Genomic DNA, 22,743 nt, shown 5'->3' with positions numbered 1-22,743 from the left:
GAAAATTAGAGACAAACAATTGATTTACCATCCAACATAGTTTCTATTTAATTTTGCCTCAGTAACTTTAATTGAAATGAAAATCTCTCCATCATTAACCGAGAGTATACTAATGACACACTGCGTCCTGATCAATCAAGTGCAGCCCTCAGTCTGTGAGCAGTGCAGCAAAGTCCACTGTGCAAGACAGGGATATTCTCTCTTTGCAATCTCTTTTAATCTTGATAGCATTGCTTTAAGTATTTTCCCTTTCATTCTAAGCAAACTGTACATCTCCAAGTTTCAGAAACAGAGAGAGAGAGAGAGAAGGAAATAAACATATCAATAAATGTAAACTCCATTGCCCCATTTAACATTCCTGGAAGGGAAGAGGACGAAATATATATCATTCAGTCTTAGGAAAGATCCTATGCGGTGCAAGAAGTTCAAGGTCACAGTGCTCTCGTGGGCAGTTAACATGGAAGTTTCTCCACGAGCAGCTTTATTTTCATACCTCTCAGCTCTAACTGGAGGGTAATCTGACACTCAACGGGTTACAAATAGGACGAGCTTGCCTCATCCGTCCCCTCCACATTACTGCGTGAAGTTGTCAATAACACAGATTATCGAGGGATCGCTACAAGGTCTCATGAACATTAGGATGCTTAACGTCCGTTGCAAACGAGCAAATGTTTCTGTTAAAAATGCAATGTTAGTGACTAATCCACAGCACTAAGGATCGGAGCCAGATTAACTAACGTTCATATAATTTGAACAGAGACACTTGTGGCTCCTTCATCCTTGCCCGGCTAGCTCAGTCGGTAGAGCATGAGACTCTTAATCTCAGGGTCGTGTGTTTGAGCCCCATGTTGGGCGGTTGAGTCCTTTTCCTTTGAAGGAAATGACTTGTTGATCTGAAAAATCACAAGATGAGCCTAGCGTTCCATCTCGTCAAAGCTGTTTCCAAACTTAAATACAGTAATCCCTCCTCCATCGTGGGGGTTGCGTTCCAGAGCCACCCGCGAAATAAGAAAATCCGCGAAGTAGAAACCATATGTTTATATGGTTATTTTTATATTGTCATGCTTGGGTCACAGATTTGCGCAGAAACACAGGAGGTTGTAGAGAGACAGGAACGTTATTCAAACACTGCAAACAAACATTTGTCTCTTTTTCAAAAGTTTAAACTGTGCTCCATGACAAGACAGAGATGACAGTTCTGTCTCACAATTAAAAGAATGTAAACATATCTTCCTTTTCAAAGGAGTGCGCGTCAGGAGAGAGAGAACAAAGCAAGCAGTCAAAAAAAAATCAATAGGGCTTTTTGGCTTTTAAGTATGCAAAGCACCGCCGGTACAAAGCTGTTGAAGGCGGCAGCTCACACCCCCTCCGTCAGGAGCAGAGAGAGAGAGAGAGCCACAGAAAAACAAAGTCAAAAATCAATACGTGCCCTTTGAGCTTTTAAGTATGCGAAGCACCGTGCAGCATGTCCTTCAGGAAGCAGCTGCACACAGAAGGTAGCAAAGTCCCTATCGTCTAGGTGTGCGAACAGCCCCCCTGCTCACACCTCCCTACGTCAGCGCAAGAGAGAGAGATAGAGAGAGAAAGTAAGTTGGGTAGCTTCTCAGCCATCTGCCAATAGCGTCCCTTGTATGAAATCAACTGGGCAAACCAACTGAGGAAGCATGTACCAGAAATTAAAAGACCCATTGTCCGCAGAAACCCGTGAAGCAGCGAAAAATCCGTGATATATATTTAAATATGCTTACATATAAAATCCGCAATGGATTGAAGCCGCGAAAGGCGAAGCGCGATATAGCGAGGGATCACTGTAGTCCTACACGCTGCAAGAATCTAGCGAGAAACAAAATGTCCACATCGGGCTCATTCTGACCTTCTCTTTTGTCTGATATTCCAGGTGTCAGAAAAGCATTGCACAGAGTGCAGGCGACCACTTCTCAACGTGCAGAAATGTTTGAAAATCGAGACTTTAGATTTGCTCCAGCCTTGAACGTCACGCTCAGCCATTATCTGTGTGGAAGCATGTACGTTTTGCCAAAAAAAAAAAAATGAACCAGCCTTTCAATCTCTTCACTGTGAAATGACGAGTAATGAAGGAGAGAAATTATCAAACAATAATTGAAGACTTGATTGCTTAAAATGAAGTGCTTTTCCTTTTCTTCACGCTTCATCTATAAATTGCACAGAAGGTATTCTCGGATTGACGGACAAGGAAGAGCGCATGACATACTCGGAAATGTTTGATAGATCGATAGATAGATAGATAGATAGATAGATAGATAGATAGATAGATAGATAGATAGATAGATAGATAGATAGATAGATAGATAGATAGATAGATAGATAGATAGATAGATAGATCGCAAACGTAAAGATATGTAGTGAAAGCACAGATTATTTAACAAGAGTTTGAGTTTGACAGTTTGGCTGGTTAGCTCAGTTGGTTAGAGCGTGGTGCTAATGACGCCAAGGTCGTGGGTTCTATCCCCATACGGACCAGCAACGATCTCATCAACTCTGGCCTTTTGCTTAAGGTTTGTTTCCATCGCATACTTATCCCACAGAGTTTTTTGTTCACCCTCCATGCTTTTTCATTCAAAATAAATCTATTTGAAAATTAGAGACAAACAATTGATTTACCATCCAACATAGTTTCTATTTAATTTTGCCTCGGTAACTTTAATTGAAATGAAAATATCTCCAACATTAACCGAGAGTATACTAACGACACACTGCGTCCAGATCAGTCAAGTGCAGCCCTCAGTCTGTGAGCAGTGCAGCAAAGTCCACTGTGCAAGACAGGGATATTCTCTCTTTGCAATCTCTTTTAATCTTGATAGCATTGCTTTAAGTATTTTCCCTTTTATTCTAAGCAAACTGTACATCTCCAAGTTTCAGAAACAGAGAGAAAGAGAGAGAGAGAGAGAGAGAAGGAAATAAACATATCAATAAATGTAAACTCCATTGCCCCTTTTAACATTCCTGGAAAGGAAGATTACGAAATATATATCATTCAGTCTTAAGAAAGATCCTATGCGGTGCAAGAAGTTCAAGGTCACAGTGCTCTCGTGGGCAGTTAACATGGAAGTTTCTCCACGAGCAGCTTTATTTTCATACCTCTCAGCTCTAACTGGAGGGTAATCTGACACTCAACGGGTTACAAATAGGACGAGATTGCCTCATCCGTCCCCTCCACATTACTGCGTGAAGTTGTCAATAACACAGATTATCGAGGGATCGCTACAAGGTCTCATGAACATTAGGATGCTTAACGTCCGTTGCAAATGAGCAAATGTTTCTGTTAAAAATGCAATGTTAGTGACTAATCCACAGCACTAAGGATCGGAGCCAGATTAACTAACGTTCATATAATTTGAACAGAGACACTTGTGGCTCCTTCATCCTTGCCCGGCTAGCTCAGTCGATAGAGCATGAGACTCTTAATCTCAGAGTCGTGTGTTTGAGCCCCATGTTGGGCGGTTGAGTCCTTTTCCTTTGAAGGAAATGACTTGTTGATCTGAAAAATCGCAAAATGAGCCTAGCGTTCCATCTCGTCAAAGCTGTTTCCAAACTTAAATACAGTAATCCCTCCTCCATCGTGGGGGTTGCTTTCCAGAGCCACCCGCGAAATAAGAAAATCCGCGAAGTAGAAACCATATGTTTATATGGTTATTTTTATATTGTCATGCTTGGGTCACAGATTTGCGCAGAAACACAGGAGGTTGTAGAGAGACAGGAACGTTATTCAAACACTGCAAACAAACATTTGTCTCTTTTTCAAAAGTTTAAACTGTGCTCCATGACAAGACAGAGATGACAGTTCTGTCTCACAATTAAAAGAATGTAAACATATCTTCCTTTTCAAAGGAGTGCGCGTCAGGAGAGAGAGAACAAAGCAAGCAGTCAAAAAAAAATCAATAGGGCTTTTTGGCTTTTAAGTATGCAAAGCACCGCCGGTACAAAGCTGTTGAAGGCGGCAGCTCACACCCCCTCCGTCAGGAGCAGAGAGAGAGAGAGAGCCACAGAAAAACAAAGTCAAAAATCAATACGTGCCCTTTGAGCTTTTAAGTATGCGAAGCACCGTGCAGCATGTCCTTCAGGAAGCAGCTGCACACAGAAGGTAGCAAAGTCCCTATCGTCTAGGTGTGCGAACAGCCCCCCTGCTCACACCTCCCTACGTCAGCGCAAGAGAGAGAGATAGAGAGAGAAAGTAAGTTGGGTAGCTTCTCAGCCATCTGCCAATAGCGTCCCTTGTATGAAATCAACTGGGCAAACCAACTGAGGAAGCATGTACCAGAAATTAAAAGACCCATTGTCCGCAGAAACCCGCGAAGCAGCGAAAAATCCGCGATATATATTTAAATATGCTTACATATAAAATCCGCGATGGAGTGAAGCCGCGAAAGGCGAAGCGCGATATAGCGAGGGATCACTGTAGTCCTACACGCTGCAAGAATCTAGCGAGAAACAAAATGTCCACATCGGGCTCATTCTAACCTTCTCTTTTGTCTGATATTCCAGGTGTCAGAAAAGCATTGCACAGAGCGCAGGCAACCACTTCTCAACGTGCAGAAATGTTTGAAAATCGAGACTTTAGATTTGCTCCAGTCTTGAACGTCACGCTCAGCCATTATCTGTGTGGAAGCATGTACGTTTTGCCAAAAAAAAAAAAAAATGAACCAGCCTTTCAATCTCTTCACTGTGAAATGACGAGTAATGAAGGAGAGAAATTATCAAACAATAATTGAAGACTTGATTGCTTAGAATGAAGTGCTTTTCCTTTTCTTAACGCTTCGTCTATAAATTGCACAGGTTTTCTCGGATTGACGGACAAGGAAGAGCGCATGACGTACTCGGAAATGTTAGATAGATAGATAGATAGATAGATAGATAGATAGATAGATAGATAGATAGATAGATAGATAGATAGATAGATAGATAGATAGATAGATAGATAGATAGATAGATAGATAGATTAGTTATCAAGAGTTTGAATGTGACAGTTTGGCTGGTTAGCTCAGTTGGTTAGAGCGTGGTGCTAATAACGCCAAGGTCGCGGGTGTGATCCCCGTACGGGCCAGAAATGATCTGATCAACTCTGGTCTTTTGCTTAAGGTTTGTTTCCATCGCATACTTATCCCACAGAGTTTTTTGTTCACCCTCCATGCTTTTTCATTCAAATTAAATCTGTTTGAAAATTAGAGACAAACAATTCATTTACCATCCAAAATAGTTTCTATTTAATTTTGCCTCGGTAACTTTAATGGAAATGAAAATCTGTCCATCATTAACCGAGAGTATACTAACGACACACTGCGTCCTGATCAATCAAGTGCAGCCCTCAGTATGTGAGCAGTGCAGCAAAGTCCACTGTGCAAGACAGGGATATTCTCTCTTTGCAATCTCTTTTAATCTTGATAGCATTGCTTTAAGTATTTTCCCTTTTATTCTAAGCAAACTGTACATCTCCAAGTTTCACAAACAGAGAGAGAGAGAGAGAGAACGAAATAAACATACACTGTAAAAAGAGAAAACATGCTCTTTTTGACTTAATGTGATTTTATTGTTTGTAATGAACTAAATTAATAAGTTTGTTCACCTAACGTAATTGTTTTGCATTACTTCAAATTGAAAAATCTTGCTGTCGTTTAATATAATTTGTTCCATTTAATCTAACGCAAAGAAATCGCTTTGTAAATTTTCTGACGCCTGCGCAGTACACGATAGAATGTCTGATGCAATAGTCTCATATCGTGAGAGTTCAAGAACGAGTGTGCAGTTTGCTGCGGTTGGCGCCATTCGAGTTCTGATTTCAAGACGAGCGTAGAAAGAGTTTGTGGAACATTGCACGATTATTTGGAATGATATAATGTTCAAAAATCAGGTACATTTTTTTTGTTTGTTTGTTTTTCCCTACAAATGTGAGTATTTGATATTCACTGTCAAAGGAGAGCCGTGATATAAGTTAAGGTGTAACTACAGAAGATTATGTCTACGATGCCATTAATGTGAAATATTCTTGTAATGTTTGCAAAATACCTCGCTTGTAAATGATAACGTATTGTGACGTTTTATTTGTTAATTAATTATTGTAATGGCATCATTTTTTGGACTGACATGAACAAAATATAAATTACTTTTAGTTTGTTGCATACCCTCGTTTCTGAGAGTACAACGTTTAAGTTAAGAAACACATTCTAATGGGTTTTTATGAAGCTTTAACGTAATTAATCATCATCGTTATTGAAGTTAAGTGCCATAACGTGCAAAATGCAGTTTATTATTTAGACTGAATCGATAATGCCCTATCATTTAAGGTGTATAGGACTAGCTGTATACAGTGTTAACCGGTGCTGTTGTGTCGGCTTTTTTTCCACACTCGTGATTACAAACAATTTTTTCTTTAACACTAGAATTACCAGAGCCTACGAAAAAACTCGTAGATCCGGCCCACCTTAAATCGCTTCTTAAAACCTTTCTCACCTCTCCACCAGCATCTTTTGTCATCTAAATGTACTGATAAAGACAAGCTGCCAGCAGCCGGCTATTCCATCCCCCCAACGACTTAGAACGTAAACAAGCTTTTCCCAGCTAATGTCTTAATTGATTATCTGGGAGTGAAGTGGAGTTTTAGAGTAGAAATAATAAGATTGTTATTTGGAACGCACGCAGTTCATATGTGTTGCATTTCTACAGTAATCTGTGTAAACACATTGTTAAAACAGAAACGGTTTACAATATTCTAGTAGCAAATGACAAAATGTTGGCATAAACTATATAATGTATGAAGCCTGAAGTCCAAATATCAAAGAAACACTTTCACAAAAGGTACAAAAAAAAGCCACCGCCAAAAAAACCGGTCTTAGTGTGAGACATTGACATGTCTTAATTATCACTGCTTCCGTGGCGTAACAGTGTCAGTTGCTGACTGGGATTCAGAAGCTCATGAGTTCGATCCTGCACAACTCCCATTTGAGAAGTGTTCTTATTTTCACTATTTTAGAATAAAATGATACATTTGATTTCAGTCTGTAACAGCCGGTGTAATTTATGATATTTGTAAAGGTTAGCTTTATTTTTTTAAAATTCACTTTTCATTGTCTCAGTCGCGTTCAGGATCCAGCCCTACCGCCCCCCACCTGACACTGCTGTTTTTACATAAAGACGTGCTATAGTTCTGCAGTGTATCACGATACATACGACCTCATGTTTTTTTCCCCCAGTATTGCCAGTCCCCACGTGTTGCTGTATGCTGTTTCTTTTGTACTCCAGGACATGCAGAGGAAAGCATAGTAAAGAGCAGTAACTTCAGCGCTATATGCAATCATCAGACACTCCCCATCTGATGCTGTTTTCACATAAAGACGCGCTAAAGCTCTGCAGTGTACTTGTGACTGCATTGTCGTACCAATGCTTGCGAACTGAAGTGTCTGCATGCACTTTTCGTGGCATTATACGTGTATTTTTTGAGCATGCCCATGTAGCTCAAACACAGGAACATATGTTGATGTAAAAGTATAACAAAACAAGTGCACTTTTATTCAAGACTATAACCGAAGAAAAAAGAAAGCAAGTTACAGTAGGTGGAATGCTAAGAACTGCTGATTTCCATTCTGTGCTATATAACTGTTAACATTTGAATCTGATGATTGCATATAGCGCTGTTTGATTTAGTGTGCGCAAGAACATGCAGGTGGCCAGTTGCTGAGTGCTACAACGCACATTTTAAAAAAAGAAAGAGACAAATATATGTGACGTTTTGAAGAAATCATTTTATGACGCGAATAGTACCAATCAGAAAACATTGTCGAAGTAATGCAATATTATTTGAAAACGAACAGCGTCAGGTTGGGTGTGAAGTTATACTGGCGCTGTTTGAGTCAGATCAGAAACTGAATAAGCTGAAAAAGCTCCAGTTCTGACTCTAAGTAAAAAAGCATGAATTAATCAACAGAAATAACATTTTAAAGTTAATGATTTACAGTGCATACCAATTTATAAATTCAATGTCCGTTTGAGGAAAAAAAAAACACTTTCTTCAAAGCTGGGAATCGAACTCGCGTCTCTGTGGCACAGTAAGGCAGTGGTGCTCCAAGTCAGCAAACCGTCCTTATAACTTATTTTTTTCAAGATCCATAACACACAGACAGACAGAGCACTGCGTAATACAGAGACAGACAGGCAGAGATATACAAACAAACAGGGAAGGCACATGTACTGAAAGAAAAAAAAAATCAACATGTGCGTTGTTTCTGCAGCACTGAATAAGCTCACCCGCTCTAACATCACCCCTCCCCCGATCTGACTCTCTAAGTAACAGCGCAAGTACAGACACAAATCAAGTGCATGTGTGTACTGTATAATATTAACAAAAAGAGCAGCTTACTACTGAAAACGGCAAATATAGGAGTGAGTGGGGATCGAACCAGTACTCTTGATTACACTTGGTTTGCGTCTGTACTTGCGCTGTTACTTAGAGAGTCAGATCGGGGGAGGGGTGATGTTAGACCAGGTGAGCTCATTCAGTGCTGCAGAAACAACGCGCATATTGATTTTTTTTTCTTTCAGTACATGTGCCTTCCCTGTTTGTTTGTATATCTCTGCCTGTCTGTCTCTGTATTACGCAGTGCTCTGTCTGTCTGTGTGTTATGGATCTTGAAAAAAATAAGTTATAAGGACAGTTGTTCATGTTAATTGTTAAAAAAATATTTTAAAAGGAGCATCCCACATGAAAATATAACGATCTCATTAACTGACAGTGCATACCAATTTACAAATTTATGTCCGTTTGAGGTTAAAAAGAAAAAAAAAGAAGTAACACTTTATCCCCAGCAGGGAATTGAACTCATGTTTGTGAGGCAGAGAAAAGCTACTTGGTCTGAGAGGCAAATCTTAGCGCGCTACGCCACGGAAGCTGTTACATGGTGTGTGAAGCTTTTGTGGAAGTGTTTATTTGATCTTAGGAACTCGGGCTTTACACATTCTATAGTTTATGCCTACATTTTGTAACATTTATTACTAAAATATGAAAAAGTTTCTGTTTTAGCAATGTGTTTACACAGATTACTGTAGAAACGGAACACGCGTGAAATGCATGTATTCCAAATAGTGATCTATTGTTTCTATTCTAAAACTCCAGCAGTACAGTCACTCCCAGGTAATCAAACAAGCCATGAGCTGGGAAAACTTAGTGAACGTTTTGCGACGGTGGGGGATGGAATAGCCGGCTGCTCGCTGCTCCTTTTAATCGGCACATTTAGAAGACAAAAGAGAGGTGAGAACGGTTTTAAGGTGGGCCGGATCTATGAGTTTTTTCGTAGACTCTGGTAATTCTAGTGTTAAGTGTGGTGGGGTTACTACAGAATCGTATTAGGGCCACGGTGAAGAAAAGAAAAAAAAAGTACATGTCAAGAATAAAGCCAACATGTCGACTTTATTCTCGACATATATTTTTTTTCTTCAATGTGTCCGTATTTGTTTTTCTTCACCGTGGCCCTAATGCGCTTTCGTAGGGGGTTGGGGTATCCCCGTTTGAATATCTATCACGCTGATATGCATATTCTGTATCGACGAGTTGTTTGGGGTTAATGGGGTTGCCCTCTTAATTTTTCAGAGGCTGAAATTGAAAAATGACCGTATGTAGTAATTGCAAACCCAGGTTTTAAGTATTATCCAGATATAGTACCAATATTATTAAATACAATAATATCATAAGTCTTTAGACAAAGCATGGGCATATATTATTGCCTTGACCATTCTAGGTTGATTACATTTAAATGTAATCAAAAAATTGTTTTTGTTTTGAGAAAATTATCTGTGTCATATAAATTAATTATACAAAAAGCATTAAAAGAAATGGCATGTGTCCAGTAATAAAAAATAAAATTAGAAGTTCATCAGGTCATGATGAATATAGATAGGCAGAACTTTATTTGTCCCTGGGGGAAATTTGGCTTTTTACTAAAGCTCTTTAAATAAATAAATATATAAACCGGTAGATAAGTAAAAAGGTGGGAACATAACTAAATACATATACACAGACACTTTGGACTCAACACACACCAGAATGACTTTAAAGCAAAAAAATTAAAAAGAAAAGTCCTGACTTGGTTGTCGCAGTCACAGACGTATTGGTGTTGGTATTAGAGTATAGTAACAATAACATTACAAACTCATTTATGTTGAGTAGACTATAGTTGTAAATGTTCAGTAATAGCTGACGTGACTCAGTTGTCTATTTTAGAAAGTGAAAGGAGGAATTCTTTAATACAGTTAACAAGCTTATTCTGCTTTTTTGATTTTATGGTGGTTATCTGTCAAAGTGTAGATGACTGATTAAGTATACTTTCATTTTTCTCTTGACTACAGGGTCTCCAGATTTGAATTTGCCTGTTTGGTGCCATTGTTTGCAGTTTTCAGTGGCAAGTTTGAAATTCCTTACTAAATTTAAAAAGTGTTTAAACATACTTTCTGTGTAATACTTTGATATGCTGTTCTAAACCTACCAGTTTGTATCTAGACTCAGTTTGGCCCCAAGAGTTGTGCCATATTTGGGTTTTGCTGATCTCAAGGGCAAAAGAACACCTCAACTAAAATAATATAAAAGTCTCTAACCTGCTTAATTTATTTCAAGGTCATGAGAAGGCAGAATATGTCAGCAACAAGTCAGTACATAGCTGCTCATTTGGCTTGTTCATGCACACTCACACAGTGGATGGTTTACTTTCCCTGCATGTGTTTGGTAATATTAGCAAAAAACCCAATCTGGTATGGGGGAGAGAACATGCAAATTCCACATGGACAGTGACCATGCTGAGATTAGAACCCAGCACTTTCAATCCGTGAAGCTGCATAACATAAAAACTGAACAAAATTAAACAAATTCATTACTATTTTAAATAATGATATGAAATATGAGAGGTGGACAGAGTTCAAGCAGTGAGGTATATTTTTTTCCTGTATCTCTCTTTCTCTTTCTCAGCAAACCAATAAATATGGAAGTGTGGAAATGTAAGGACTGTGGCATTGCTGTGGATAGAAGATCTGCACTTTTAGGACATTACAAACTGAAACACAGACATTATGGAAGAGGCCATTTGTACCCCTGTACATATCTGAATTGTCCATGTAGTTTTAAAACATGCAATGCGTTGCACAGCCATTTATCTAGATGTCACATAACTCAGGAAGCATCCCAAGAAGGGAATTTTGCAACCTACACGTGCCACATAAGCAATTATAATCATCTCTGCACAGAGAGAGACTACTTTCAGCACATAGGACAACACCTGAAAAATCACGAGACTGTTAGTTGTATGTTTAAGGACTGCACTTACGTAACAAATATTTATGACAAGTTCAAGAGCCATAAATATAGGAAGCATAGCCCAGTGTCAGTAAATGATTTTAGACCTGGAATCATTGACAGAAACACCTTGTCTGTTGACAACTCTTTTGAGGCACCGACTATGGTTGATGATAATGTAACGTGTAGCAATCATTCAAATAGAAGTTGTGAGCAAATGGCTTCAGATAACTCTTTGGCAGATATCGAGCTAATAATAGCTTCAGTACTTTTAAAGTTAGAGAATATCTTTCTTGTACCCAATTGTGCTGTTACTGAACTTCTTGATGAGCTTTGTTTTATAATTGGCAGTGTGTCCGTACCAGTTACACAGAACCTTATATTCAATGTTTTAAAGAAACACAACTGCCATTTGGATCAATCTGTTATACAGGAGTTAGCCACTGTACTGTGCAAATCAAATCCCTTTCGGGTGGCAGTAGGAGATGGTGGCTTGCTTTCAACTTCTTGGAAACGCAAGAAATATTATAAAAGACACTTCAGTGTAGTTGAGCCAATAGAATATGAATTGGAACCAAATCATACATTTCAGTTCATTTCTATACTGAAGTCCTTGCAGGAAATACTAGCAGCCCAGCCTATACTTGATAGGGTTCTTGGTTTACATGAAGGCTAGCCACAAACTGGTACTGGAAACCCTCAATATAAATCATTCTTTGATGGAAGCTCCTATAAAAAAAAATCTTTTTTGCATGAGGACACAGTTATCTCACTAATTCTTTATGTGGATGAATTTGAAATTTGCAATCCTCTTGGAACTTCAAAGAAAAAACACAAAATAACTGGGGTATATTGGGTTTTAGGCAATCTTCCCCCAGGCTGTCACTCCTCCTTGTCATCAGTTTATTTGGCAGCCTTGATAAAAAGTGAGGATGTAAAACATTATGGCTATGGAAAAGTGTTGGAACCCTTTGTAAATGACCGTGTGAATTTAGAACAACATGGTATCTTCATTTCAAAGTTAGGGAAAACTGTTAAAGGCATATTGCACTTTGTTATTGCTGATAATTTGGCTGCCCATGGAATTGCTGGTTTTGTGGAAAATTTCTCAGGGAAATAAGTTTGCAGATTTTGTTAAGGGGAAAGAACTCAATTTCAGACAAAAGAAGTGAGAACTGGTGCATTCTGCCCGAGAAGTGATGAGATGCACAAAGGACACCTTTGCTTTGCCTAGCTACTATGGAGTAAAAAAAGATTGTATACTCTCAGAAAGGCTTTTTTCTTTCAGTGTGGTCACTGGTTTCCCACCAGATATTGTCCATGACATTTTCGAAGGAATTGTGCCAGTAGAACTCGCACTCTGCCTTGCCACATTTATCTCAAAGAAATATTTCACACTTGATATTCTAAACCAATAAATACAAAACTTTCCCTTCATGGGGACAGACAGAACAAATCGTCCACATACTGTGCCACTTACGTATGCAGCCAGAAGAACTGTTGGAGGTAATGCCCATGAGAATTGGTGTTTGTTGAGATTTTTACCTCTGTTGGTTGGAGACAGGGTTCCTTCTGATGAACCAGTTTGGGAAATAATAACAGATTTAAAGGACATTGTAGACCTTGTTGTTACCCCCATTCATACAGAAGAGTCCATTGCCTGTCTTGATTCAAAAATATCAGAGCACATGGTCAGATTTAGAGAGGTATTTCCTGACTTGTGTCTTTTACCAAAGCACCATTTCTTGGAGCATTATCCCTATCTTATTCGGCAATTTGGTCCTCTTGTGGCATTATGGACTATGCGTTTTGAAGCAAAACATAGCTTCTTCAAGAGAGTTATCAGACACACGCGCTATAAAAACGTACTTCTGTCATTATCAGAGCGGCATCAGTTCCAAATGGCTTATCACTTGCACATGAATCATTTTCCCAAGCCACATCTAGAGGTTTCAAGTGTTTCACCAATTCCCATTAATGTTTTGAAAGAGGATATTTCACAAGTTCTGATAAGGAAGTATCCAAATATTGAGATTGTATACTTGACCAAAAATGCAACATATGATGGAATTAACTATAAGACTGGAATGATTCTTGCACATGGTTCCCTAGGAGGACTTCCAGAGTTTTGTGAAACTGTTCATTTGCTTGTTATTAAAGAGCAGTTATCATTTATTGTCAGAAAACTAAGTGCATGGTACATGGAGCACTACAGAGCCTTCAATGTGATGGCTTCAGCCACCGAAGATTTGGAACTTGTTGAGATCCAAGAACTCACGGATGTATACCCATTGTATGATTATATAGTGCAAGGCATGCGGCTAGTCACTGTAAAAAGATACATTCATGTGTAGGTAGAATACATTTTTAATGTTTAAAAATACGAGGAAATGTACATGGTAAATGTTAAATAGTTAAAAGTTCAGAACATTAAAGTACAGTAACCTTAATGAGATATTTAGCTAAAAGGAAACCATTTCCTGAATACAGTCATTTTGAGTTTAGAGTAATGTGTTATATAAATACCCCATAATACATTTTTTGGTTTACACCATAGAAGTGCTGAATGAGCATAAACAACTTGTCTTGACTGCTGTAAACACAGGTTCGTCAGTTTAATTTTTTGTATAATGGACTCTTACGTATTTTTATGTAGAGTTTAAGCTTAATATTTTTAAATCAGTTTTAATATTATTGTTTTAATACATTTTATTTATTTGAAAATGTAATGTTTTTTGTCATCTTTTATATACAGTAAGCCTTAATATTCTTTACATATGCCTTTGTAATCTTGCTTAGTAACTTCTGAAGGGTAAATTAGCACCATAGGTCAGTCAGTGAACATCTTGTAGGATAAGAGAATGTTAATATTATATATCAATAGCATGTAAAATGCATACAACATTGTTAATAGCCAATATAACATTTTTACTATTAATTATTAAAGAAATGTAGTTTACATCTGTAGTTATTTAAAGTAGGGTAATAATATTTATATATGTGTGTATATATATGTTAGTTAGTAAGTAAGTTAGTATGTGATTATTTAACTTTGTTTGTGTTGTGATTTTATTTTTGTTCTTTTATAACTGTGTAAAATAAATGTTTTGCTCTTTCCTTGTGTTTTCAGATATTGTACCATGTCTGGAAAGAGATGTTCACGTCTTCGAGTGATATTTGGTATAGATGATGCCAGGAAAATGATCCTGCCAAATGGAATACCTGACTCAGTAGATGCTCTCATCAATGAAGTACAGTTTGCTTTTCAATTGAAAGAAGATATTAGATTACAGTACAAGGACAATGACTTCAATGAATTTCTTAATTTAACTTTAACCTCAGAACTTGAAGCTTTGAGCACCATAAAAGTGGTCTACATTGAGAAATCAGAGCAAACTGCTGAGCTTTCTCAATCGCCTTTGCCAGTACTTGATGACTGCAGCTCTGTAATGTCAGGTGACACAGATGACACAGTAATCTCTTCACTTTCAACCAGAACACAGGCATGGCCAAAAGTTTTCCAAATTCCACAATTTTCATACGAAACTGAACTTCAACTTGAAAAGGGTAATGCAGAATATAGGAAAAAGAAAATGATACTGACAGTAAGCTCAAAGATGAAAAGTGACATACTGCAGAAGCTTGCAGAAGAGATATTTCGATTTAAAGCATACCCACAAGACGCCAACTTCTGTGAGGTGTCCGAGGCCCTGATAAAGAAGCACCCCTGCCTACAAGAGCCTGGGTCGTATAATGGATGCTCTGGGTGGAAACAAAGGCTAAAATATAAAATGGGAAATTATCGGACACAAATGAAGCTTTATAGTTGTCCAGAGCTTGCTGTAAATTCTGTAAAAAACAAGGCAAGGGAAGGTGACAGTGTCTACCCAGCAAAAAACGTGAAAAAGGCAAAGAGGGCAGAGGCAAACTACTTACCTGATTTACCTCAGGGTGAGACACCAGAAAGCCTTGAAGCGGATAGAGAAATGCTTATGAGAGAGGCAAAGAAAAGAAACAATGAAAGAGTCATTTGAGAACTCATGGCAAAGACATTTGCCTATAGAAGACACGAAGTAGTGAAGGAGCAGCCAAGGGTGGAGGATTTTATGAAGCGATGGCCTGCACTTTTCAAAGTGAATGAGGTATGTAACTTTTTTCCCTGAAAGTGTTTTATCTTAAAAATATTAGAATTTTTGAAGTTAGTTAATTTCTTTAACTTTAATCCTTTTCCTCTAAGATTAATGCTGAGTTCCTGCGGATTACTACAATCCCTCTCCAGTCCAAATTTCATGATTCTGATGTAATAGTCTGTATAGTCACTTGTGCAAGATATACTGCTTTATAGTTTGCCATTTTGATCGTATTTGTTATATGACACTGATAAGACATTATTATTCAATACTTTAATGGTTCATGGGGTTTATTTATCTATGTCAAAGTTCACTATATCATAATGGATGAGTATTTGTGCATCTTTATCTTTTAATTGTAGGATACATTAGGAGATGATGCTGAAAGAGAAATGAAGACACTCAAAATGGCCATATTTGTCATCCGTAAAGAGGGTGAAGGACCCTTTCACACACCTAAAGAAGTTGCCATTGTTATTGAAGGTGTAGAGGTGCTAAATGGACTACAGTCTGTTGCAGCAGCTTGTCCAATACTGTTTGGTCTAATGTATGCAATAAATCTTAGATACCCTAAAGAGTTAAAACTCACTTTTGAAGTTTTCCAAAAAGTGTTTATGGAACTGGAGGGAAATAAGAAATCTCCCAGAGTGCAGAACCTAAGCAGTAAGCTTCTCAGCTCAGATTAATTTGGCGATAAATATATTTATGTCCAAGTTTTAAGATTACACCACAAAGCAGTTTATTTGTAGAATATCATTTGTTGCTTTTTGAATTTGTCTTTAAACTCCTGTGATATTTTGTATTGATCTCCCTAACCAAGGTTGTAGTGGTGTTTTAGTTCTTCTAATTAGTGTTTTGAAAGAGGGCATTCATTGTACTAAGTCTAATAAAGCATTTGAAAGTTTATTATTCAAAAAAAATTACAGAATTAACTAAACTGAATTTGTATTGCATTACTTGAATCTTTGGTAAATTGTTCAATTGGTTGTATGTACAGTATGTATGTATGTATGTATGTATGTAGGTGTATGTGTGTGTGGATATATGTTCAAAATGTGAAATTGTGTATTTAATTATTGTTACTTAGTCTGTGTTAGGTTGAGTACTTATACTTATATAATAATACATTTATGTAAAGTATACATACACACACACATTTTATGTATACTATATAATGTTATATAATATAAGACTTTTACTTATATATATAAGTATAAAATATAAGATGTATTTAATATATGTATATATAATTTCATATAGATATTTTATATGTAATTTATAAAAACATTTTTGTGAAAAGCTTGCATATATGTAGAATACTATGTAATATATAAAATATAATGTATTTATTTAATATATGTATATGTAATTTTTCATATAGATGTTTTAAATATAATTAGTAAAAACATATGTTTTTTGTGTGTGTGTGTAATGTTTGCTCTGTAAATTTTTAATACAGAACATGTTATGAAAATGACCCAAAAATTATGATGATTTTTGTGTTGCAAATATTCAGCAATAAATCTAAAACTGTTTTGCTATTATGTCTTCTGTATTTCATTTATGTTTGTGAAACAACACAACTAATTCAATTGCTGGGTAGTTCTTGAGGCATTCTAATGAAATGTGCTCAATTAAAAAAACATGTTGAATGAAACTTAAATTATAAGTTAACTTAAAAAAACATTTAATTAACATAAAGTTAAAATTTTCAGTTTTTTATTCAAAGGAAATACCACTTTTTGAGTGGGAGAAATTACATTTCTTCAAATTAAATTCTTTCTTTGGTTAAACATTGATAAGTTGACCTGACACAAAAAAATGGGTTAATATTATACAAAAATATTCGTTAAGAAAAATTGATTCAATTGATTGTTACCACTTGACATAATTTTTTTAAGTTACACCAACAAATAATTTTTTACAGTGTTTGAACATTGGATTCAAACAACATAAGGCAAACTTCCGTCTTTCCAAAAGCATCTGATCGTGGAGCTGCTCTTGCTGAAAGTGCGTTCTCCTTTAAATTTTTTTTTATTACAAAGAGGTGGACATTTGTTGCATGTTAACTGGCTCTTAGGGATACGAGGTCCATCCATCCATCCATTCTCCAACCCGCTGAATCCGAACACAGGGTCACATTGCTAAAAGCTCTCTGTAGTTTCAGGTGCTGTGGCTTAGCTGGTTAAAGCACCTGTCTAGTAAACAGGAGATCCTGAGTTCGAGTCTCAGCAGTGCCTGATCGTTGTCATACTCCTTTAATTGGGTATTCATCTTGGCTCTCGGATGTGCCTGAGAACGTTGCGAGGAACAAGTTAGCTTTGTCCGTTTCAGTGCGGAAGACGGTGGTGGAGCAAAGATCTCAGCTTTAGTTCTCTATGCTTTGGCCAGTGAACGAAAGAGAGGAAAGCAAAAGCCCGACGGCTTGCCTACCTGCGTGACGTGTAACAGATTGTCTGTAGCAAGGCAGCAATGAGAGAGAACAATAGATCACGACATAAGTGCAGATGAAGTGTGCGTTCTTAAACATAGATCTTGACATTAACTCTTACCAGATCTGTTAATTTGAATATAGCAGGAATGGACAGAAGGAAAAATGCATTTTTCATGTGACAAGGTGGCTGAGTGGTTAAGGCGATGGACTGCTAATCCATTGTGCTCTGCACGCGTGGGTTCGAATCCCTCCCTTGTCGTAACTTTAAACCTTAAGAGTCTATTATCGTTTCTGCAGTCTTGTAAACAGGAGATCCTGAGTTCAAATCTCAGTGGCGCCTTCTTCACTCTGCGTCCTTCGGTTTCTTTTCTACAGTACACGCACAGCTGAATCGATGTTAAAGTGAACTTGAAATTAGACTGCGTTCAAACCTTGCCGCATACCTGCCTGGATAAATTAATAGATTTTACATGTTTATTTATTTATTTATTTATAAGTCTTTAAGGGCAGTCGACTAAAGAAAATGGATAACCCCCATGAAGAAATGACTTTAACGTGCCTTTGAAGATGATGACTGCTTTTCTCAGTTACGTGATTCTGTTGTGTTTTTCAGATGACATCCTGATCGTCCTCATCACGGATTATGTGAACGTTGTCTCTTCGTCGATCGCGTCCTTTGAACATTGGATTCAAACAACATAAGGCAAACTTCCGTCTTTCCAAAAGCATATGTGGAGCTGCTCTTGCTGAAAGTGCGTTCTCCTTTAAAATTTTTTTTATTACAAAGAGGTGGACATTTGTTGCATGTTAACTGGCTCTTAGGGATACGAGGTCCATCCATTCATCCATCCATCCATCCATTTTCCAACCCGCTGATTCTGAATACAGGGTCACATTGCTAAAAACTCTCTGTAGTTTCAGGTTCTGTGGCTTAGCTGGTTAAAGCACCTGTCTAGTAAACAGGAGATCCTGAGTTCGAGTCTCAGCGGTGCCTGCTCTGTCATACTCCTTTGATTGGGTTTTCATCTTGGCTCTCGGATGTGCCTGAGAACGTCGCGAGGAACAAGTTAGTTTTGTCCGTTTCAGTGCGGAAGACGGTGGTGGAGCAGAGATCTCAGCTTTAGTTCTTTATGCTTTGGCCAGTGAACGAAAGAGAGGAAAGCGAAAGCCTGCCTGCTTGCCTACCTGCCTGACGTGTAACAGATTGTCTGTAGCAAGGCAGCAATGAGAGAGAACAATTGATCACGATATAAGTGCAGATGAAGTGTGCGTACTTAAACATAGATCTTGGCATTAAGCCTTACCAGATCTGTTAATTTGAATATAGCAGGAATGGACAGAAGGAAAGATGCCATTTTCGTGGGACAAGGTGGCCGAGTGGTTAAGGCGATGGACTGCTAATCCATTGTGCTTTGCACACGTGGGTTCAAATCCCACCCTTGTCGTAAATTTAAATCTTACAGTGTATTATAGTTTCTGCACCTATCAGTGCTAGCAGCTCAGTTTCAAGAAGAAACTATTCTGACGCTGCTTTCCGCAAATGATCCCAACTCCATCTAAAAGCAACGATTGCCTCTTATGGGAATTTCTCAATCCGAGCAACAACTGATGCTCACCTGCAGTATCTTTGTCCATAGTTCAGAATCGAAGTATTCTGCCCTAAGCCTTCTGTTTTACAGAGTGAAATGGAAAGTTGGCCAGTAAGTATCACATGTGGGGCGCCGTGGCTTAGCTGGTTAAAGCGCCTGTCTTGTAAACAGGAGATCCTGAGTTCAAATCTCAGCGGTGCCTACTTCACTCTGTATCCTTCTGTTTCTCTTCAACAGTACACGCACAGCTCAATTGGTGATAAAGTGAACTTTAAATTAGACTGCTTTCAAACCTTACCGCATATCTGCCCGGATAAACTAGTACAGGGGTAGGCAACGTCGGTCCTGGTGAGCCGCAGTATGTGCAGGTTTTTGTTCCAACCCAGTTCCTTAACGAGAACTCAAATATTGCTGATGAAGCACATATTGCTTAAGTGACATTTTGATGCTTCATTTTAGTGGTCTCGCTTGTTAAGGTTCTCCAACCTTAATTGCTTATTTCAATCTTAAACTGCTGCATTCAGTGTTTTAATTGCTCATTATTAGCAATAAGATGTAAAAGACAAAGCAGCCAGCAGTTCTCCAGCTAGCTTTTTTCCAATTACATCTGTGTGTGTTCATCATGCACTGTTTGATTTAATAAAACACTTAATAGAAAAATGTGACAGACTGAAAATGATCTGTTTTAGGCTTCATATCATTTGGATGATATCTTTGGAAAGGAAAAAAATCTGCGATATAAGAGCCTTACATTACACAGACTAACAAGCCATAAAATTAAATAAGGTCTGAGATTGGCAATGATTGGTTTCTAATTAAGCAATTGGGTTGGAATGAAAACCTGCGGCTCACCAGGACCGACGTTGCCTACCCCTGAACTAGTAGGTTATTATGTATATTTTTTAAGTCTTTAAGGGCAGTCGAAAAAGGAAAATGGACAACCTCGATGAAGAAATGACTTTAAGGTGCCTTTGAAGATGAAGACTGCTTTTCTCAGGTACGTGAGTGTGTTGTGTTTTTCAGATGACATCTTGATCGTCCTCATCACGGATTATGTGAACGTTGTCTCTTCATCGAGCGCTTCCTTTGAACATTGGATTCAAACAACGTAAGGCAAACTTCTCTCTTTCCAGAAGCGACTGATCGTGGAGCTGCTCTTGCTGAAAGTGCGTTCTCCTTTCAAATGTGTCTTAATTACAAAAAGATGGACATTTGTTTCATGTTAACTGGCTCTTTTTATCTTCGATTTCTTTCTCAGGGTCTGGCTGTGTAGCTAACACATGTTGACTTTGCAACCAAGACAAGCTGTTAACTGTTCTAATCTCACAGATAATCGAACCGCTTCAAATCCTCTGCCTCCATAAGGATGATCGGGAAAAGACCGAAATATTACCGCTCCTGCTCCAGTCCAAATGTCTTCAGAGCACATATTGACAAACAGAAAAAAGGCGATTCGACAATTGAAGGAATTCAGACGCGTTAGCGGGTAAGTCTCCTCAGTAGTTGTGGCCGAGTGGTTAAGGTGATGGACTTGAAATCCATTGGGGTTTCCCCGTGCAGGTTCAATTCCTGCCGACTACGTGGTTTAAACTTTAGCAAATTCGAGGTATTAAGCCTTCACTTGACACTGGCAAACACAATTTGGAAAGCTTGTCAGGAGCTCATGGTTCAAATAACAAAACAGTGGTAGATACTGCAATCGATGGGAAGCAAAAGAACACGTTCTGTTGACAGCTTACCAGTTTCTATTCACGGCACAAATAATGAACGCGTTTGTGCAAATTTAAGTGTCCTTTCAGCACAGACTGCAGGAAAGCATTTAATTGCAGTCTAGAAAATGATCAGCTGCCGTACAAACGTCATACGTTGTAAACCCCCACAGCAGTGACCACCATAACTATACTGATATTGATAATAATGATTTCAAAAACAGTCGTGTTCAAAGATTAAGCATCAAAATCGGTCTGAATTTGGACAAGAAGACAGTAAGGCCGTTGTAACACAAAGCTCATTTATTTCTTTTCGTTGCTGTGCCATGGGTGAAAGGCACTGCCAGGGTCTGAAGGTTTAAATTTAATAATGATTCTGGGTGGAAAATGACAGAATTCACATGTACTGTAATGTGAAACGAATCTAATAAGAACGGGTATCAGTAAATCATGCGTGTCTGCGTTCTTCGGAGGAGGCAAAGGATAAAGAATAGGAGAAGTAAAGAAGAGCTGACAAACAATCGGCTTTGCTCTTCTAACACTACACGTCACCCGTCGTAATTTTCTTTAAAAAATCGTATCACCTGTGTTTTCTTACTTATTTCTCTTTCTTCTCGGGTTAAATTTTGTGTCTCAACTTAGAATTCAGCCAAAAAAGAAAACTTAAATGAAGAAATAAGTAACAAATGAGAGCATGATGGGCCCACTGTAGTTTCACTCCATAGACTCAGGAGTTACGAGGAATTTTCAGAAGTTAAAGAAAGAGAAAATTAAAAAAAAAAACAAAAAAAACAGAAATGCACCCCCTAAAGCTATGTCACTGGCACCTGAGTGCAGTAGTTGTGGCCGAGTGGTTAAGGCGATGGACTAGAAATCCATTGGGGTCTCCCCGCACAGGATCGAATCCTGCCGACTACGTGTGTGTTTCTCCTTATTAAGAGTGTCTGCAAAGGCAAAATTTAGCAGTCAGATTAGCCATTGTTATCTTTATGTAGGCAAAGATTCCCTTTATTTGTCTCTGAATAATGGACCAATTGATTAAATTGATTAATTTGTTGAATGAGAAAATGCTCAATCACTCGCTAAGTGTGAGAGAACTTGTGTAAAAGAAAAAACAACTACGCGAATGTAAAAGTAAAGATGAGGTTTTATGAAACAAAGAACTCACAATTAAGACGGATTCCCTTGGAACTTCAACGGCAGATTTTACATGCATTAAAGGACATGCGGACAATCAATTTAGAGTGGTGTACTTTTAAACATACGAAAATAAATTATAAGCAGCCTCCACACAGCAGGCTGTGACATTCAGCATTTTTACTACGATAACAGAGACAGCTTCCTGTTACTTATCGCAGTAGAATCTGGGGAGTTACTCTCGCTCCTTCACGATTAAAACGAGCATGTTTTGTTCTTTCTGTTGTTTCCTTTCCATTGCTTGGCTTATTTACACTGTAAAAAATAACACGTTAAAAGTACTTAAAAAAAATAAGGCAACAAATTACAAGCAATATTTCTGAGTAGATTTAATATACTGCACTACTGAGTAAACTTAATTTATTAATTTACTCAAATT

The 22,743-nt window shown here is 38.0% G+C and overlaps 11 non-coding genes across 11 annotated transcripts; all 11 read left to right on the top strand.

The window, feature by feature from the left end:
• The first annotated feature begins 782 nt into the window (after positions 1-782).
• Positions 783-855, top strand: trnak-cuu (transfer RNA lysine (anticodon CUU)). The gene has a single exon. It is a non-coding gene; the product is annotated as a tRNA-Lys (tRNA).
• Positions 856-2,425: 1,570 nt separating this feature from the next.
• On the top strand, positions 2,426-2,499 carry trnai-aau (transfer RNA isoleucine (anticodon AAU)). The gene has a single exon. It is a non-coding gene; the product is annotated as a tRNA-Ile (tRNA).
• Positions 2,500-3,406: 907 nt separating this feature from the next.
• Positions 3,407-3,479, top strand: trnak-cuu (transfer RNA lysine (anticodon CUU)). Its single transcript has one exon. It is a non-coding gene; the product is annotated as a tRNA-Lys (tRNA).
• Positions 3,480-5,006: 1,527 nt separating this feature from the next.
• trnai-aau (transfer RNA isoleucine (anticodon AAU)) lies at positions 5,007-5,080 on the top strand. The gene has a single exon. It is a non-coding gene; the product is annotated as a tRNA-Ile (tRNA).
• A 12,521-nt stretch (positions 5,081-17,601) lies between these two features.
• On the top strand, positions 17,602-17,675 carry trnat-agu (transfer RNA threonine (anticodon AGU)). Its single transcript has one exon. It is a non-coding gene; the product is annotated as a tRNA-Thr (tRNA).
• Positions 17,676-18,046: 371 nt separating this feature from the next.
• On the top strand, positions 18,047-18,128 carry trnas-gcu (transfer RNA serine (anticodon GCU)). Its single transcript has one exon. It is a non-coding gene; the product is annotated as a tRNA-Ser (tRNA).
• A 661-nt stretch (positions 18,129-18,789) lies between these two features.
• trnat-agu (transfer RNA threonine (anticodon AGU)) lies at positions 18,790-18,863 on the top strand. Its single transcript has one exon. It is a non-coding gene; the product is annotated as a tRNA-Thr (tRNA).
• Positions 18,864-19,232: 369 nt separating this feature from the next.
• Positions 19,233-19,314, top strand: trnas-gcu (transfer RNA serine (anticodon GCU)). Its single transcript has one exon. It is a non-coding gene; the product is annotated as a tRNA-Ser (tRNA).
• Positions 19,315-19,586: 272 nt separating this feature from the next.
• trnat-ugu (transfer RNA threonine (anticodon UGU)) lies at positions 19,587-19,660 on the top strand. The gene has a single exon. It is a non-coding gene; the product is annotated as a tRNA-Thr (tRNA).
• Positions 19,661-20,957: 1,297 nt separating this feature from the next.
• Positions 20,958-21,039, top strand: trnas-uga (transfer RNA serine (anticodon UGA)). Its single transcript has one exon. It is a non-coding gene; the product is annotated as a tRNA-Ser (tRNA).
• Positions 21,040-22,003: 964 nt separating this feature from the next.
• On the top strand, positions 22,004-22,085 carry trnas-aga (transfer RNA serine (anticodon AGA)). The gene has a single exon. It is a non-coding gene; the product is annotated as a tRNA-Ser (tRNA).
• The last annotated feature ends 658 nt before the right edge of the window (positions 22,086-22,743 follow it).

This window comes from Erpetoichthys calabaricus, chromosome 5 (assembly GCF_900747795.2).
Source record: "Erpetoichthys calabaricus chromosome 5, fErpCal1.3, whole genome shotgun sequence".
In the NCBI taxonomy this organism is placed as follows: domain Eukaryota; kingdom Metazoa; phylum Chordata; class Cladistia; order Polypteriformes; family Polypteridae; genus Erpetoichthys; species Erpetoichthys calabaricus.
The sequence above is the reverse complement of the archived record's forward strand: the minus strand, read 5'-3'. Positions and strand labels throughout refer to the sequence as shown.